General features: G+C 33.4%; 1 pseudogene across 1 annotated transcript; it reads left to right on the forward strand.

The window, feature by feature from the left end:
* Window positions 1-6,046: 6,046 nt before the first annotated feature.
* LOC143586570 (vacuolar-sorting receptor 7-like) lies at window positions 6,047-9,690 on the forward strand (annotated as a pseudogene). Its single transcript, XR_013144728.1, has 9 exons — window positions 6,047-6,444; window positions 7,244-7,936; window positions 8,023-8,265; window positions 8,355-8,677; window positions 8,765-8,828; window positions 8,903-9,031; window positions 9,140-9,243; window positions 9,329-9,456; window positions 9,544-9,690. The product of XR_013144728.1 is annotated as a vacuolar-sorting receptor 7-like (transcript).
* Window positions 9,691-19,858: the final 10,168 nt, after the last annotated feature.

The raw sequence follows: 19,858 nt of genomic DNA on the forward strand, positions 1-19,858 counted from the left end.
TTTTACCAACACTCATTAATTGCTCATTGGCTTTGATTGTTCATCTCACCAGGGACGGCTTTGCTCTTTTTATATTATATTGTATTAACTGACTGATGTTTTAATCACTCAACCTTGTGTTGACAAATCTATTTTATTTTATGTGCATATGCAGGTTTCGTTTGAATTGATTGCAAGATTGGTGAAGAACTTAGGGATGATTTAAGGTAGAGGAAATTTATCAAGATTTAAATTTAATTTGAATTTGAACTATTATATTGTTTTTTGTTTCAAGATTATGTACTTTGTTTATTTGGATGGTTTGGATATTTAAATTTAAACAAATAGATATTGTCACTTTTTAATATTGCATTATAGTACCTTAGAAGCTGTGAACAATCAGTCTGCGCCCCGACATTTTCGCCTTAGATTAGGGTGTGACAGTTTTTAATGTAACACGATTACTTTTATAATTTGTAAATAATTCAGAGAAAAAGGGTGACATACTTCAGGTTTCGGGTTATGAATTCATTGAACACTATGAATCCTATTAATTGAATAAACACATAGACATGTCTTGTCAGTTAAGATTGGTATGCAATTACTATACACAGTAGTTTGATTGTGTCGATACACAGATTCTAATCCATGTATCTAGAACAATTGAATGTGGTCTACCTAATTACTAGTTTGTTAATGTAAGATTTTAGGTAAATTAATGATCCATGGTAACAGCTCCATGACCATAAGAACTTAATCCTAGCAGTTGATGAACATAACCTATCGATTGATGATATACCCTAGTCGTAGATATACAACCGTTTAAACAATCACAACTAACAAAAAGAAAGATCAATTATCATTAATCAAAATTCAATTCAATCAAAAGCAATAGAAAACACAGTTAATGTTCAGTTTCAAACAAAACCCTACACCCAAAGTGATCACAATGGTATTTGCCTAGCATCTGCTTGATGATTAGCTCGCTTATCTATTGAATGGATGAAAACATGGACTGATTTGACGAACCCCGAGCTCCAAGATGATGCAAAATCTCCCTCTAGGTAGGGTTGTTGGAAGAGAATATATGTCGAATGTGAGCTGAAAACTGATAATATCACAATTAGGTTTAATTTATCGTCTTATTGCTTCTTCGCGTAGCACAAAGATCTCTTTTCTATGTACTTCTCGTAAAGCGAAGGACAATTTAGTCGATTTTTGTGACATTCATGACAAAACAAGGTACACCTTATTTACCACGTAGCGAGTAAACAATTAATCGGTTAATTCATAATAAATAAACGAGTAACCGAACGATACTGCTTATGACTCGTATATATACTGGGGGTTATATATAAATGATATATAAATTATATTATAGGGACTAACATACTGATATTAAGACCCCAGTACGTACAAAACCATTTAAATGAAAAAGAGTTTCGTTTAACTATACGCTGTGAACTTAAACGCGACCGTTAATACCAAAACAAGCATTGTATCATCAGTCAAGCCGAAAAATACTTATAGAATACTTATATAAGATGTTTTAAGCAACCCGTGAAAATATTTTAGATTTTTACAACGAGTCAATACGTTTTTCTTAATTTACAAAAAATTGGCTGAAAAACACTTGTTTTTGCACTGTTTATCAAACCCGAACTATTTTTCTCACGAAAAACCGAACCCGAACTTAACTTGGAATCAATATTGAATTTTGAGCACGCAAAATGAGGCAAGTGGGGCTAAAAGAGCGGCCTAATGGGCCCACCCTTTGGCGACCGCAAGCATGGGGAACCCCTGAATATTTTGATTGAAATATCTCACTTTCATTTATCTTTTCACAGTTTAACTCAAACCCAAGGCATAAGCAGCTATGTTATTCAATTTACCTAGCAAATACTTTAAGGTATGATCCAAAATTAATGACTTTTAATCATATATTTAGGTTGTTATAATCATAGAAATAGGTTTTGATTAGTATAAACCATGCTTAACTATCTAAAATCCCTTAAAATGATCTAAAAATATATTTTGATCTTAGACATGATTACAAACCTGAAACATATGTTTTCATGACCAAAAACAGGGATTAGAACGTTTTTATTACGTTTTTACGGTTACCCGATTTCGAACCTTAACCGAAACCCTAATATACAAGGCTTGTTGATTGATGTTGGATGCTTGGTTTTGTGTTATATGACCACTAGATATACTAATTAGAGAAACAAGAACCTGGAGAGGTGAGAAAACGCCAAAATTCTCGGAAAACCGGAAAGGTAATAACTGATTACTTGCTTAAGGTTGTTTAGGATTAGATTGTGTCGAGCCTTTTTTTAGCCTATGAAGCTTTTCAGAGACATTAGGAACCATATAAGAGAGTCTCTATCCAAATTTGGTAATTTTTTCGATAAACGGAAAATATTTGGCAATTTTATTACCGTTTATTGAGGATTTATTATGAAAAATAGTTAATCTGCTGTAAAATTATGAAATTTTGTTGAGAACTTGGAAATGTCATTGTAAGATCGCACATAAAATTTTAGATCAATTGGTGAAGTTTAGATATGGTTTGTACATTTTCTTTTAATCGAGTTTTAACAGCCGAATTATGCACAAAAAATGTATTTAAACTAAAGAATTATGTTGTTGAAATTTTACAGGGGTTATTTGATTATATTTTGACAATTAAAAAAAGTTATCGGATATTTTAGAAATTGTTTGGTATAAACGGGTCATTTATCGGTTAATTATAACACATAAAATGAATTTTTATAAATAAATAAGTAAATACTAAAATTCTGGAATTATTTTTATAAAAATTCTACATATTCTAATTTGTTAGTAAAAAAATTCCCATAATTTTTATATATTTATGTAAGTAGTTATTTAAAGATTTAAATTATATATGTTTTGACAAAACCGACAGCGTTATGTTTAACGAACTGATTGGTATGTCAAAATGTCAAAAGTGGTCAAATATCATAGTATTGGATAAATTTGATAAAAACAAACTTTTTATGAGATTTCCGGACAATTCGGGTGAATTGTACGTGTTTTGTACAATCAAACCCGTAAGAAAACGAAAACGAACCCTGCAACCAATCCAGGTACTGAAACCCTAGTTTTATTTTATAAATAGAACATTTCTTCAAACAGTATGTTTACCCAAGTTTGTGTGATTTACCTATTTCCGAAACGCATAAACGACCAACTTGGTCAGGCACGGAAAACGGTGAAATTGAGCCAAAACCAATTTTGATTATTAGATATCGTGCAATGTGACAATCTAAGACTGCCGACATGTTCTGGGTGTAACAGCCATACCTAGATTAGATATATAGCCCGATTCAGTTTAATGATTGTATTAGTATTAACAGTACTATACCGATTATAGGATACGAGCTATAATCGAGACATATTATTTACTGCACGAGTTACCTTTCGATACCACTAAAAGGTGAGTTTCATGACCTCACTTTTTAAACTGTTTTACGAACATTTTGGGTGGAAAGCATGTTTATATATATACCTATTTATTTGAAAACTTTTTATGATGTGAATTATCCAGGTGCTAACACTTGAAAGTCCCCCCACACGAGTGATTAACTACGAGCCAAAGGCATGTAAATAGTACTATTGGTTTGACAAACCCAACTGATAGGGCTGGTGGGGTATGTCGGGACATGTTTTACAATTCCACATGACCATACGAACCTTTTGTAACATGCTATGTGGTGTTAGACATGGTACCTTTTGAGGAATGTGGCGGTTGAGGCCACAGAAAGTGCGTGAGCAATGGAGGCCATGTGGTATAATTAGCCGAGGTTTCACTCGTGGCTTAGTATAATTACATCATATACATAATATGATTGAATACTACAATTATGTATACTTATCTCGTACAAACTTATGAAACTCACCAACTCTTTGTAGTTGACCCGTTTTAACATGTTTTTCAGGTGAACCGAAGTTGGAATAATGTGCATATGTGCTTTATGATAGAGATCGAGACTAATGTAGTGTAGATAGACACAAATATACTATTACAGAATAAACGGCCTGAAAAACCGGTTATGTGTATTTCACCTAGTTTGTAAACTTAGTACAAAACAATGTAACATGATGTAAATTAGTTTGTTAATTTTCTTTATAAACAATGTGGTTGATACCAGATGTGTCTGTTACATTCCCGTATTTTGCGTCCGCATTTACCTAGTCGAGGTGTGACAATTTTTAGCTTTGAGTTCCTTCGCGTAGCGCGAAGGAACATTCTTCCACCCGTCGTGTAACGCTACATGCCTTTTTGGCAGGGAACTTTTTGGCTTTTAACTTGTTTTAACCATCGAAACGCGTGCCGATCAATTCCGCTCCTCTTAAACGTCAATCCAAGTTCGTATATTGCATCAATGAGCATCCTTGGCATCCAACAACCAGAAATATAGAAACATGCTTTAAAGTACAAAAGTTAACACTATAATTTAATTAAAACTAACTACTTAATATGCTAAAATATACAAAATATACCCGACCATCACACAGTATAATACATATTGGAAAGTTGAAACTATGTTTGTGTGAACATCTATTTTGAGATAGTAAAAACATGGTAAGAAAGGAGTCTCAAGGAGAAAACAATGACCAAATAGTAATAAATAACATATACGGTAATAAATGACCAAATAGAAGAAAAAATGTAGATAACATGTGAAAGGTTGGGCTTGTATTATGAATGAAAGTAGCTAGGGTCAAATGCTCTGTATTTGTTTTGAGATAGACATCTATATTCTATTGTTAGTAATGCATGTATCATTCTTGCTATTTTTGAAGAACTTAAAGTATATTGAGAAGCATTAGCCAAGATTATGTCATAGATTGTTAAACAAACAAGTAATCCTTGTGTAAGCCAGTTTAAACATGTTACGCGATCCGTCCAATTTCACTATTTTACCACCCCAACTTTCCCAAGACTTCCTAGGTTTAATATCAAATCTATACATCTAGCTTACACTAGTTACATTTGTTGGGTGGGGATTTTGGGTTATTGTAACTTGATGAATCACGTGCATCTATTGACAATTCAATGAGAACGAAAATACATCACATGCCCAAAGATTATTTTCTTTTTCTAGAATTTCAAACTCAAAGAATGATGCATCTTAGACCATTTGGCAAGTTAAATTGTTAATATATTAATGATTTAGCTCCCTAGATCGTAGCAAACGCAATGCTAGGTTGGGATTGAAACTTTAGGCTTGGCGATGTTACATGCATTTAATTAAACAAAATACATAATATGATATTAGAATAAACTTTTCGACACAAAATAAGTTGGTTTCGGTCTTTTAGTATAGCGCAATTGTAGGAAGTACATATTGACGATTATGAGAGTATCTTCTCTTTAGATTTACCGATTAAGCTATTGAGTATATTTTCACACATCAAAGATTAGATAAAATAAAATAGTTAAAATTCCAATAACAAAACAGTCCAAATCATTACTTATTCAACCTATTGTACAACTATATAATAACAAAAACAATTCAATATCCATCACGACTTGAGTTGAGTTGACTCGAAATACAACCTACCCAAATAAAAATACGTATAGAAAATAGCACGCCTACAAACTTCAAAAATATTTATATCTAACATCAAATCCCGATAACTTTATGATATCCGTTACAGGAAAACTCAAAAAACCCAGATAAATCACAGCTTGCACTAGACAGATGACCTTAAAGAGGTTATGATAAAAAAAAACACCGGTGGAAACGACATGTCTTCTGAAGTTGAATCATCTACTTACCACCGCACATTTCCGTTCAATATTAACAATATTTAGAATCTAAGATTCCAAGTAAACGTAGAAAGAGGGAAAGAAGATGGAAAGTAACAGTCTAAGTAGTTGGGATTGACTCATTCCATCCCTTCAAACATCCATCTTGCACCCGTTTCCTTTACGTCAAAACCCATAAATAACGACCATATAAAAATTATTAATATAATATCAACTTATTTCCCCTAGCTCTCTTTAAGTCTAACCTTGACTTGTACTATTATCAATTTTCCACAACCTTATACATAAACCCCTGTGTCTCACTCACCTGTTTCATAGCATATTTCCAATCTCAAAAATCAATATGGGTGTTGAAACGCTAGGCTTCAGGTGGAATATTATTATTATTATTAATATTATTATTATGATATGGGTTATGAATAAAACAGAGGGTAGATTTGTTGTAGAGAAAAGCAGCATAAGTGTTTTGTCACCAGACAATCTTCGATCGAAACATGATGCAGCCATAGGTAACTTTGGGTTGCCGGATTACGGTGGTTCGATGGTGGGCACGGTCGTGTATCCCCGGAAACCGGCTTCGACATACGGTTGTTCGAAATTTGATGGTGATAGACCGTTCAAGTCGAACAGTTCTAGACCAACTATTTTGCTTCTTGATCGTGGAGGTAACTTGATGTTTGACTTTGACTTTAAGTTTAAGTTTCTGGTTAGTTGGCGTACGATGATTCCTGTTTTATTTTAAAGCATGTTGTGTATTTTATTGTTCGTGTTACGTCATATTTTAAGTCAAACAAAAAATAATATTTTTTTAGAGTATCAAAATATTGTAAAGTGAACGATTCATGCATGATGCATCATTAAAACATTTTTTAATTAATTGAATAAAATAGCATATTGGAGTTGATAGAAAAAAGAATAATTTATAAACTTATGACACAAACTTTTAAATAATGAGAAAATTATTTTGACACTAAGAAATAAAATATACATATATGTTACCCTTTCATAATATGGTTATAATTAAGTAAGATTATTATTTTACACGAAAATATTCTATCAATACAATTCGTTATGTGAAGCCCATGACTTGTTGATAACACGTATTTTTTTAAAATTTTAAAGAGCTTTGATTAGTAGCACACTATGTGGAGGCAATTTGTACAAACTTTTTTGTTAGCAATAATTTAATAGAGATTCCTTTAGAGACTTGAAATATCACTTTATCAATAACATTTGGAACACCAGTTCATCAAATACTGACTCGTTTAAGACATAAAAGTTACTTTTTAGATACATTTTGCAAGTATTTGTATTTTAAGCAATTTCACAGATTTTGATATGCCAAAATTGGGATGAGTGACTTTTATGCATAGAATGAATAATATGTTATGTTTTTTTTTTTTTTATAATTTTAATCTTAACAAATATTAAATGACTTGGTGATTTTGTTACCTTCAAACACAGAATGCTACTTTGCCTTAAAGGCTTGGAATGCACAGCTAGCTGGTGCATCAACTGTACTAGTAGTTGACGCCATAGACGAGCCCCTCATAACCATGGATTCACCAGAGGCCAGCACTACCGCAGACGACTTCATAGAAAAGCTAACCATTCCATCCGCACTCATCCAAATATCATTCGGTCAATCCATATAAGACGTCTTACAAAAAGATCAAGAAGTCCTATTAAAACTCGACTGGTCTGAGTCCGTGCCCCACCCAGACCAGCGAGTCGAGTACGAGCTATGGACCAACAGCAACGACGAGTGTGGGGCCCTTTGTGACGAACAAATGAATTTCATAAAAAACTTCAAAGGCCATGCTCAAATACTTGAAAGAGGCGGGTACACAATGTTCACGCCACATTATATAACATGGTTTTGTCCAAAACCGTTCATGTTAAGCGATCAATGTAAGTCTCAATGTATCAACCATGGGCGCTATTGTGCACCGGATCCCGAGCAGGATTTTGGTGAAGGGTATAGTGGGAAACAAGTGGTGTTGGAGAATTTGAGGCAGCTTTGTGTTCATAGAGTTGCTAATGAGACCAATAGGTCTTGGGTATGGTGGGATTATGTGACTGATTTTCATATTAGATGTTCCATGAAGAAACAGAAATATAGTATAGGATGTGCTGAAGATGTCATCAAGTCACTTGGTAAATATTATTTATTTTTCATACACCAAATTTTCGATTTATAAAAAACGAGCTAACCGTGTAAAAAATGTTAAATGAATCATCAGGACTGCCTAGCGACAAGATACAAAAGTGTATGGGCGACCCTGAGGCTGATGTCGATAATGAAGTGCTAAAATTTGAGCAAGATTCACAGGTTGGACGAGGATCACGCGGTGATGTAACCATCTTGCCGACACTAGTCGTCAACAATGTTCAGTACCGAGGGAAACTGGAGAGAACTGCTGTGTCACGAGCCATATGTTCGGGGTTTAAGGAGACAACTGATCCTCCTATATGCTTAAGTGAAGGTACAGTTTGATATTTTGATTACCAAAAGTCAAAGTAAAAGTCAACATATGCATAATCTTTATGTTCTTATACATCTTATGTGTTATAGATCTCGAAACAAACGAGTGTCTTGATAACAATAGCGGTTGCTGGATCGACTCAGAAAATGGCATAAGTGCTTGCAAGGACACTTTTAGGGGAAGAGTATGTGAATGTCCTACGGTGAATGGTGTGCAATATCAAGGAGATGGATACACATTTTGTAAATGTATCCACATGTCAAAATTTATAACTAAAACCGACAACTTTATGTTTCATGTCTTATAACCTTGGATTGTTCAAATGACAGCCGTTGGACCTGGTAGATGCACGGTCGCCAATGGAGGATGTTGGTCAGATATAAGAGACGGAAGGAAGTTTTCGGCTTGCTCGGTTGAGTGTCTTTTCTACTTCTATGAGTCTGTTACTAATGCAGTTTATGTTTCGGGGTTTCACATTTGATTTGTGTTTGTTTCACAGGTGAACAACATGACTGGTTGCAGTTGTCCACATGGTTTTCGAGGGGATGGTCATACTTGTGAAGGTGAGATTTCCGTTTGCACTATTGACTCGGTATCTGTTAAAAGTTTTCGTTTTATATTTTTTTTAAATGTGCAGATATTAACGAGTGCAAAGAAGGCTTAGCTTGTAAATGTGATGGGTGCACATGTAAGAACAATTACGGTGGATATGATTGCAAATGCAAGGGGGACAAACTTTACATTGCCGATCAAGATACATGTATCGGTAAGTAGTAGGTTGTGTTTTCCATGGTCCCACTGGTTGGCAGAGTATTGGTGGACCCTGAGTTTTTCTAACGTTTTTTATTTAATATTTTTTATTTGGATTATGCAGAAAGGAAGGTGTCAAAGTACACTTGGTTCATTAGCTTGTTGGTACTAGGGGTGGTGGCCACTGCGGGTTTAGCTGGCTACATTTTCTATAGATACAGGCTACGGGTAATTGTCACATACCAAATGTTTATACTTTATACAACTAGTTTTATAGATAATTCATCTAATAATATAACGGTTAATGAAACAGGTGTACATGGACTCGGAGATCATGGCAATTATGTCTCAATACATGCCTCTCGACAACCAGAACCAAAGTCAAGTCGTTGTTCACGAAAACGAGCCTCTACGTCAAACATCAACTGTGTGATGCATAAGGTAGTTAATCACTTTATATGCTTTGTTGAATTTTGTTATGTTTTCGGTTTTTCCTAGGTTTGTTCTTACAAGATTTTCCATGTGCAGATGAAATACAACACTCGTGGTACGATTTTCAGACCCATGACTTGAAGTGTGTGTGTATAAAGTTAGATAGTGAGATGTATATGTGTTGTTAAGTAGCAATATAAGTACACGCTTATACATGTTTGAAAGCATATATAAAATATTCTACATGAATATACAATAAGCAAAAGAAAACTCTTTTTGAATACGAATACAATAAGTAATAAACTGAGAAATTTCTGTACAGGAAGAGTACGTAATGGCGCCGCGGTGACCATGCTTTCTTCTTCCTCAGCCTTGTGTTGGAAAATTAGCACTTTTGGTCCTTTGAGCATTAATCATGCTAGTTTACTTCTTTTTTTTTTTATCTATTATTATTATTATTATTTACAAGTAATATTTGAGTCGACTAGTGAAGGAGTTAGAAATTTTTTCAAATGAGTTCATAAAATTTCGATATTGTAAATTTGTAATGTCTATCAACTCAAATTTCGATCTCTTGGATTAGGTCAGGCAAAGCCGAACTTCAACGATATCTAATTCTCAGACGAACTAACGCTATTGCAAAAAAAATGTCTTTTAAGGGTTTTGCATATTGATATAACGTAGATATTGGAAAGTACAGTTATTGTTGCATTAAATGTAACCATATTGGAAAAAAAAATCTAAAAACATTAATCGTCTAGATACCTAAAAATTATATTGTAAAGATGATTTTAAAATATGGATAAATTCATCTCAAATTGAAGTACTCCGTAATAGCTATCTAGGCATCTGGCTATCTATAATATAATTTCAAAAGGATTCCACAGGAAAAAGAAAAAACAATAAAAGAAAACAAAAGAAAAGGGAGTAAGGAGATTAACGACATCAGAATTGAAAGCTAGCCTTTTTTCTTTTGCCTAGATTTTATTTCACAATTTATGTTTATGCGTTCGTCACTTAAAAAAAAGTGTGGCTTCAATCAAAAACTTTATATTATACACTATAAATTTTAAAATCTTAGTGTCAGGTCACTTGAACCCGTTTCATTTTGTATAGCTAGCTTCGCCCTGAAATTAACTTGTTTAAGTAAACAAATAGTCTGTTTAATGCATTTAAATTTGAAATTTATAAGGCCGACTTTAAAAATCATTACAACTCTTTCAACATATTTGTTACAACACATTTCCAGCTTATCAACACATAACTTATTTTCAATTTGATTACAACACAACACAACTCGTCTTCTATACATTTAAAATTCGCTTGAGTTTATATAGGCAGTGTTTTGTTTATACGATTTAGTTGGGATAAAGATGTAAAAAAATAAACAAATTAACTGTATCCATGTAAAATGATCAATGTTCACACTTTATGTAAGTCAAATAGTTTCAAGTTAAAATTGCTGATGCGTCAATACACAACAGTAGATGTGACAATGTGAGTGAGTTGGGTTGGATTTGTGTGATGAGATAGAATGAGTATGAGTCATGATTGACTGTAAAATAAAGGGTTATGATGGGTATGGGTCAAGATGGGTAAAGTAAACCCATCTTGACCTAAGTGAATGTTAAAAGCCCTTAAATTTAACCCATTTTAAGGGTTTCAAAAACCCCTTAAAAATTCAAAAAAAACTAATAAAAAAATAATAACTCAAAATATAAATAAAAAACGTAAATGTAAAATAACTAAAATGTTTCCTCCGTTGTTCTCGTTCATTAAAAAAAACAAAAACCCGGTTTTGTATCGGTTCGGGTTCAATTTTTCGGGTTTTTTTCAATTCAGTCGTGTTTTTTTTTTTCATTTTGGTCGTTTCGGTATTTCAGTTTCAATGATTTCGATTTCTCAGTTTTTATTTGGTTTCGTGGGTTTTGTTTAAAATAAAATTGGATGGAGCTTCTTTTAGTCCATTCTAACCCATAAACAAACTCATTCTAACCCATAACCAAAAGTCACTAGCATTTCCTCAATCCATCTTGATCTTTTTAAAAAGAATATTTGATCCATCAGACTCATTCTAATTTTAAAAATCATTCATATTAACCAAAAACAATCCATTTGGGTTTGTTTTGCCACCCTACACAACACTAAGTCAAAATTGTACAAAAAGTAAGCAATAACTTTGAATTGTGACTAATGTTCTAACTTAGTATAGTTAACTTTAAATTTAATGATGCCTAATTGCACCCTATATATCATATACACTTTCAGTCATGCAGTATCTTTTGGCATTTGGTGTGTGGCATAATTAGTTCCAAAACTTCTGATGTGGTTCTAGATCATGATTAATCGAGTGGTTTAAGATTTGATATTCAATCTCCTGAATTTCTCAATTATATATACGGCTTTCTGACTAGAGAAAGATTCATCTAAGAAGAAGTAAAGACGTAAAGTTTATAACGATTATCGGGATAAAAAGAAATTCGATCATTTGGGCAAATCGTTGAAGGCTCAAGGGTGAATATATGAGAATGTGTAAAGGGATATTTGCATTAAATAAAAAGATACTATAAGCCAAAAATGTTTTTTAACGAGGGTCTATCGTGAGAAAACTAGTCGAATGGTTGGACTGTCGGTAGAGATTTTTTAAAAGTGAAATTATTATCAATCAATACACAAAATATGAGATTATTTATTTTCTTTGGGTCTAATGAGTAAAGAATTATATATTCTTTTTAAACAACGATTAATTTTTTTTTAAAAATTAGCAAAAATATATATTATTAAAACGACTACTAACTCTTCCCCCAATCGTCGCTACTTTATTTCTTTTTTTATATAGTTTTTATTCTTTTTACTTTAAATATAGGCCTAATAAGTTATTGTTGGATACTTAGATCATAGATCAAAAGATTATTTGGGTCAAGTATTTATAAGATTATAAACTTTTAAGAGGATTTAATGTCTCTTTTAAGGTTTCATTTTATAAATATATAAAAAAAATTAGGCCCTCTATAAAAAGGGTCTTAGCCAGGGTGTGGCTTGCCCACCCTAAGGGTTGACCCAGTAACCATGTTAGTCGATGGAGAACAAGTAACCAATTCGGTCATGACCTAGTAGTCCGGATCGGATCCACAACATATGGCAACCATTATAATCCTGTTTACACTATGCCTTGCATCAAAGTAAGACATGAGCAATGAAATTATTATGCTAATGGCAATCACATCATAACTATATTTATCTACTCATTTATCACTGTCAACACACATGATGCTTATTTTCATTCCGAAGGTTGATCACAAGGTAGCCCTCAATCTTGAGGCGAGTCTAACGAATTTGTTCGTCTTAGCAAGTCCAAGATCTCCCATCATTATACGTCACTCCACACTGATCCAGTAATCTTAGGGCATCTGTTTCAACAGTTACTCATTTATACTTAACCTTTCAAGTCCAAAATTGCCCAAATACAAATGAAAAGTCTCAAATCACAACCTATATGCATCTAAGGTGCCATCTTATTGTGATACATTTGACCCAAACCAACCCAGACGGGTTCATGTAAAAACCGCCAGGGTTCATTCTATTTGGTTCATCCGTCCCCGTTTGAACTGTTTGATCCTCACCTCCCCGGTCCAACAATTTTTCTGTCCGACTTTCAAAGCAACGCTCTTAAGTTAAGCGATTTTAGTCATAAGAATTTTAATTTTGTAAATAGGCTTGAATGGTCGTAGGAAAAGTGTAAAGTTGCAAAAGGGCATACCGCTCAAGGTCTTAAAAGAAAGTCAACAAAAATAAAGGAAACTTGAAAAGGTAAAACAAGCTTTTTACAAATACCCCCAAAGCCATACTCAAAAGTTTTCAGGGCATTATGAGGAATTATTATGGATATTGTCGGCAACATTACTATAATGCAAAAAAGTTGGGAAAAAAAATCGCCCCTTTTCAATTTCATGCATAAATTAGTAATATTTTAACTAATAATAAAAAATTCAATGTTATTGAAATTGTTTTAAATAATTATAAGACTAGAAAACTCATTGATCATAAACAACTCATAAATATCTCGTAAAGATTTTATATGAACAAATTAAAATAAATATAAAAAGCTAAAAAGGAGGAGCTCATAGCATATGATGGGACCCAAATGCTAAAGGGGTAAGCTTAACATGGTAGCGGGGCTTTAAACCACAACACGATGTTTAAGGGCTGAAGTTTTAACGTGACATGATGCTTTAACTTAAGGTTTAAAACTCATTCACAACAACCTGTCTAACAAAAATAATGATCAAGTTATTAATTATTATGTATTATGATTAAGAAAAAAGGAGAAACACTTTAATTGTAATGATTATAAGTATTTATTTCATAGTTCTCTATTTCAAACATATAAAAGCTTAATGGTATATTTATCTGTGTTGCCATTAGGTTTCTCATGATTTTCAGTAATAATAACTATAAAAGTGGTTTCAGCTCCTAAAAAGTCAATATTATCAACGGTCTTCAATGAAATAACAAAAGTCACGTTTTAGATTTCTATATAATTTTCATGCATTGTTCTTTTCTCAACTTTGTGCTTTTGCTCATGTGCTTACTTCAATTGTAGACATGTACCACTTATCATGTTAAATTATTAATAATGCCATAAATCCCTAGGGAGCTACATCTCTCATAGTCTCATTCTAGTTGGTTGTTAGATTTAAGAGAATTGATTCATGTTATATTGTTTGCAAGAGAAAGCGTAAAGATTATTTGGACGGGCACCTCGCAATTGGGCAGCGCCTAATCGAACACCCAAGTCGTAATATGCCTAACGAGACAGGTACGAGAGAGATATAAGTATACAAAGCTAGTATGTCAATCACGAAGATGGAATGATTATAAATTTTCAAACGTTTTCTTTTTATTTCCGTGTTTTATGCGCATCATAATGAACCGAAAACGATACCGACCACATCCTCCCCTGCAACGTGTGAGTTGAACACGACTACCTCTAGCTTTCATACCTGCTCGGGTAACGTAAACTCACTGCGAAGTGTGAACCAATTTCCTAGTTATTGTTAAGGGGTTGGATAATGCAGTATGCTTTTGATAATTTAAAACCATAGAAAGTAAATAGATGGTCCCTTCTATTGAAGATAAATATGGAAATTAATTATTAAAAATAGTTTTTAAATCATACCATGAAATGGGGCAATTCCCGAAGAAAAGTAATTCCTTCCCCGTGGTTTATTTTTACATCGTAGGAAGGGGTGTTTGTTTTCCGTTCATCATAATGCAATTTCAAAAATAAGTAGCGGCGTAGCTTGTTGCTCGCTTGTCTTCTTTTCTTAATGTAAACACTGTCTTACTTGTTTCAGTAAATACATATATTATAAACATAAAACAAAATCAAGTTTTGTTTTCCAGAAAAAAAAACCCCCTTAAATTGTCATAATATTGTGTTTTTTGTTAACTTTACACAAGTAAAACCGATATCTAAACAACCAAGAACACCGGGTTTGCTATAAATAGTCAAGCGACTCTTTTTATTTAGTAATTGACAAACGAAACTTACAAAGATTAATCAAACAATAATCGGGTTTATATACAACCCATAATACTAATTCGAATAATTAAACAAAAAGGATAACTAAGGGATAATGAATAAATCAACACTAAACTTAACCGATAATGATAATAATTGATTTGCATTATTCTTGATCTCTTTTAAGCCACCTTATAAAATTTTAACCGAGCCACTACGCCGTATTGAGGTGTTGCTACGTTTTGTTTGACTCTCATATGTTTCTTTTTCTTCGTGTAGAGTTTAATGTATAACGAAGGTCGTTACTAGTTGTAGGGATGAGCATTTTGTCTCAAATACATGTACTCGTACCCGTACCGTACATGTACTCGTACCGATTTAGCTTATTCGGTACGGGCATTGGTACTCATTTTTTGTAGAATTTTGGTACATGTACAATCGGGTACAGGTAAGGGTACATTTGGTATTTTGTACCTGTTTGGAGTATATAAAGGTTTAATTGGGATTCTTTATATTTAATATATAAAATAAATTCTCCAACCATATTATTATTGAACAAGTGCCAAAAAATTCTTCAAAATTAAATAATATAACATCCAAGACTCGAACCAACAAATAAATCACATAAAGTCGGCGACCGAATTAGGGTTCTTCAATACTATCTTATCATAAAATCAACGGGCAACTTGGTACCTGTACTAATTTTGGTACACGTCATGTACCTGTGAAAGTACCGATACCCGGACTAATTCATGTTGTTTGTTACTCGTACCGCTATCGGTTTTAAGATCGTCGAAGATTTGGAAATAAAAAAACAAAGTGGTACAAAAACGGGTATTGTACCGAAAATCTGTACCAATGCCCGTACTCGTACTTGTACAATACCGAAAAATTGGGTACGAGTATTGGTACGTGTTTTTATTGATTTTTTGTACGAGTACAATTGGGTACATGTAAGAGTATGGATACAGGTACTGTCCCACACTCATCCCGTTGGGTTGAAGTGATTTTTTGACTTCGAATATATGGAAATATTGTTTTTCTTTCTTTCTTTTCCCTTTTTTTTGGACAAGAGTAGTTTTAATAAAAAGCTAGAAGAAGGGTTTGGGAAACTATTAATATTACTGGGTGGGTTCTTTGGAGGTATAAAAACGAAAGCATGTTTGGAACTGTCGAAAAAGTTTGATTGTATGTTTGATGATCGATAAGCTAATTACTCTTTTTTTGTTTTGGTTTTTTGAAGTTATTCTAGTTGTTACAATTGGTTTTGTTGATTTGTAAAAAACCATATTATGCATTATCTAATTTTTAATGTTTTTCCGCTTTAGATTATTGCTAAGGGTTGTTTTTTTCTTTTTGATACGAACAACTAAGTAACCCCGGTTACTTCGTACGCGGCCCCCATTGACTAAAGGTAGTCCGAGCCGGCCATGAGTCCGGACGGACGGAGCCCTTATCGGTCCACCTATTGAGGGATTCCCCGGATAAAACCCGACCCCACGCCCGCCAAACGGCACGATAACGAGGAGCCGATAAAACCGGGTGAGATCAGGACTCGAACTCTGGCTCCCTCATATCTCCCATATAAATTGGTAATATTGAGGTTTGAACCACCTACCTCTCACTAGTAAAGTGAGTGTTCTACCATTGAGCCAGTTATGCTATTTCAAAAAAGTAATAAAAGAGTTTAATATTTAATAAATGAAGTTTAGGCAACAGCTATAATTAATTCACAAGTATGTATTCGAGTGGAATAATTAGATTCTTATGAAGGTGTAGTTTGTTGCATGACGAGTCGTTCTTAACCGGTTGCTAATACATGTTGCTTTGGCAAGAGGGAACAAATTAGTCAGGTTCACGACTTGTTCAGTTTGTGATAGGGATGATGAATCGATCGATCACATCTTTATATCGTGAGGGGTCGCACAATTAGTTTGGAGCTTGATCTCTCAATGGTGTAAGGTTCTCTCGATTTTTGCCTATAGATTTTGAGATCTGGTTGAACTACACATGTTTTCGAGCTTCCCAAAAGAGTAGGTGAAAGCTTTCCGTGCGGTATGCTTAATCACGATGTGGTGTCTATGAAAAAAACATAATGCAGTAGTTCATGAGGGGTCTCCGGTCCACCTGTAGCTTGGTGGAAGAAATAAAAGTACTTAGCTACCTATGAATAAGTAATAGGTCTAAAAGGTTTGATTTATAATGGAAGGATTGACGCAGGTTTCGTTTGTAAAGCGGACACAATGTACCTTTCCTTTTTTGGGTGTTAGGGATCGGGTGGTCTCAGTTTGTTGTATTTTTCATTGTTGGTTGTATTTGACGGTTTCCAATGTCTTGCTAGTTATATATAATTTTGTTCGTCTTTTCAAGGAAAAAAATTCACAACTATTATTAAACACGTACCTAGAAAGGCCTTTTAAGTATACATGATTGTTATATTGACGATGACAGTTCAAACATATGTTGAAGTTTTCTCTAACCTCTAATTTAATTAAATATCCCTATTCTTTTTGAACAACTTTGAATAATAATAATAATAATAATAATAATAATAATAATAATAATAATAATAATAATAATAATAATAAAAATTCTCGGTATGCAAATCCTATTGAGGAAAAACAACCAAATTATTTGTTAAGTAAATGACTTTTAACCAAGTTACTTAATTCATTTCAAAATTACAGTTACGAGAAGAATGCCATAAAAAGAATAAAAAATAATCAAATTGAACTGTAAATCTTTATGTTTGAGTTTTGTGAAAAAACTGTCACATTTGGTGGTTCAAAATAATCCACCACAGAGTAAAGATAATCACCTCAATAAACCAACTTATAAATTCCAATCGATCTATAATGTTTTTCGGCCTCATATTAGAGGAAAACCCACCTCCACCCATCGACCTATAGAATTCCAAATCTTAGATGCAATATTGCATCCACCAAACACATGATCCACAACCTCTACCGAACTTTAATACATCGGATATGGGATGGAAGGAATATCCATTCCTTCAACTGAAAGGTTATATCTAGTTTGTAACCGGTCCAAAAGCAAACCGCCAACTCATGATGTTAACCTTCTTAGGCACACGTTTGATCCACCTCATATTGCAAGTCGCACCATGTAACTCCTTCTGATCAAAAAACAATCTAATATATTTGGCAGAACAAGTATCACTGAGTTCTAACTCCCACGACCAATGATCTATAGATTTCGATAAGCAAACCATCATATGTAGTCCACTTCATAGGCCTCTTCTCCGGTTCCAAACCCAAATCAAGTTAAGCAACCTCTCATTAAAAAAAAAAATCTTTATTAACCTCTAAGTTGGAAAGTATCGAAAACCTTGAAGACAAACTAGACTATCGAAACCAAATCTTCCCAAAACAATGTCTTACCACAATTTCCGACCTTTTTTCTAATGAGCAGATGATGCACACAATCTTTGGCATTTAAATCATTTACTAGCTTAACAATACGAGGCTGAATACCATTTCCTCTTATATTTCAGGACAAACCATCTTGCTCAATCGTAGCACCACAAATTGCTTTTAGAACCCTTAACCAGGAATCAAACTATGGTATCCTCTCTAAAAAGGAAAGAGCCTCTACCACCCAACCGATATTGAAATGACACACCTGCTAAATCTATTTTATACACTTCAATAATTCTAAGGATGACAATGGGCCAGGTTCAGGCCGGGTATTGGTAATCTCAGTCCCATATTCGTTTATAAAATCATGTCCCATTACCCATTAGATATCAGGTATACCTTTAGTTTGTTAAAAAAAATCTCATTCAGACTTTCAAGTGCATTCTATTTATACCTTTAACTCATATAATTATTACAAAGTATAATATGATGCATACACACGTTACAATAAATAAATGCTATCATTATAAGTTTTATACAGTTTTATATATATGCACTTCAAAACATACAAAATATAAGTTATACTAATAACTACACATCTCATAAGATTTATATATATATATATATATATATATATATATATATATATATATATATATATATATATATATATATCGGGGAAAGTTAACATACACATTAAATTAATGTGTTAATTGTGATAATTAAGTAGAGTAGTTATATATACAAGTAAAGTAATTACATAATTATATCAAAAGTAATTATATAATTACACTATGATGTAATTACATACTTACTCTACTTGTATATATAATTACTCTTAGCACGTTAATTTAATTTTTATTTGGTCTCTAAACCTTGTTTATATAAACCTACTAAAATGAAGCATTAGTAGACAAGAATTAAAGGGAAAATATAATATTAAAAAAAAATCGGCTATATAATCCGGGTTATATTTGGGTAAGGGTATGTGGTTTCGGGTAATTAGGTCGCGTATCATCTAATCCCATACCAGATCTATACCCACAAAAAATATTTAAATTCTAAGGGGGGACGGGGCACCGCTTGATAAGCCACCCATCACGCGTGATGGCTCTTAGCACACCGCCGCCGGTCCTTTTGTAAAGCGCGAGGGGGAGTGTTGCGTGATGGTCATCACGCAAGTGATGGGGTGGAAATCCATCACACCACCACCCCTAGTAAAAATCCATCACATATGATGAATTTGAGGTTGGTGATGTGGCACACCACCATTGAAGATGGTGTGTGATGAGCTTTGCACCACCCCCTCCCCCCTAATCCTATACCCGGCCAATACTCGTTGGCAATCGGATATACTCGTCCTACATGTGTCATGTATACCCGTCGAGCTCCGTTTGTTTTCCATCCCTTAATGATTCTAAATCAAATGGACATAAAGTCGATTTATAATATTTTACTACGAAAGTGCTATAAATATATACGCATCACATAAGTAAAATTATATTAGCAT

Source organism: Bidens hawaiensis, unplaced genomic scaffold (assembly GCF_021521415.1).
Source record: "Bidens hawaiensis isolate Kalapana, Puna unplaced genomic scaffold, B.hawaiensis_p1.1 tig00034706_1, whole genome shotgun sequence".
NCBI classification, from domain to species: Eukaryota; Viridiplantae; Streptophyta; class Magnoliopsida; order Asterales; family Asteraceae; genus Bidens; species Bidens hawaiensis.